The following is a 528-nucleotide window of genomic DNA, read 5'->3' on the forward strand; positions in this document are numbered from 1 at the left end:
ATCTATTAAATAAAAAAAATAAAATAAAATATATATCTATAATCGTAACCGATCGTAATAATAATAATGATAATAATAGTAATAATAATAATAATAATTTTAATCCGAGTTTAGTTTGAATTTAAAGTCAGATAAAAAAAAAAAAAAAATTCAATACGAATTTTTCACGTTTTTTTTTTGTTGTCAATACCACCTCTAATCTTAATGGGTTTTTTTACACTGCCAACTACTTTTCCTTCCCCTCTCTCCTCCTCCCCCTCCTATCCCCCTCCTTATGCTTTCAACATCGAAATCAATAATAAATTTTCTTTTTTTTTTATATTTATTTTTGTATTACAAACACGAGAGAATAAAATCAAATCTTTTTTTTTTTTAAACTTCAAACGAAAACTATTTGATTTTTTTTTTCTTTTTGAATTGTTTATTATTAAATAAAAAGAAAAAAAATCCAAAAGAAAATGGCGGCGGGGTTTTTCTTCTTCTTTTGAAACTTTAAAAAGGGAATAAAAATTTTTTTTTGTAAAACTT

Source organism: Pediculus humanus, genomic scaffold (genome assembly GCF_000006295.1).
Source record: "Pediculus humanus corporis 1103172108183 genomic scaffold, whole genome shotgun sequence".
NCBI lineage: Eukaryota > Metazoa > Arthropoda > Insecta > Psocodea > Pediculidae > Pediculus > Pediculus humanus.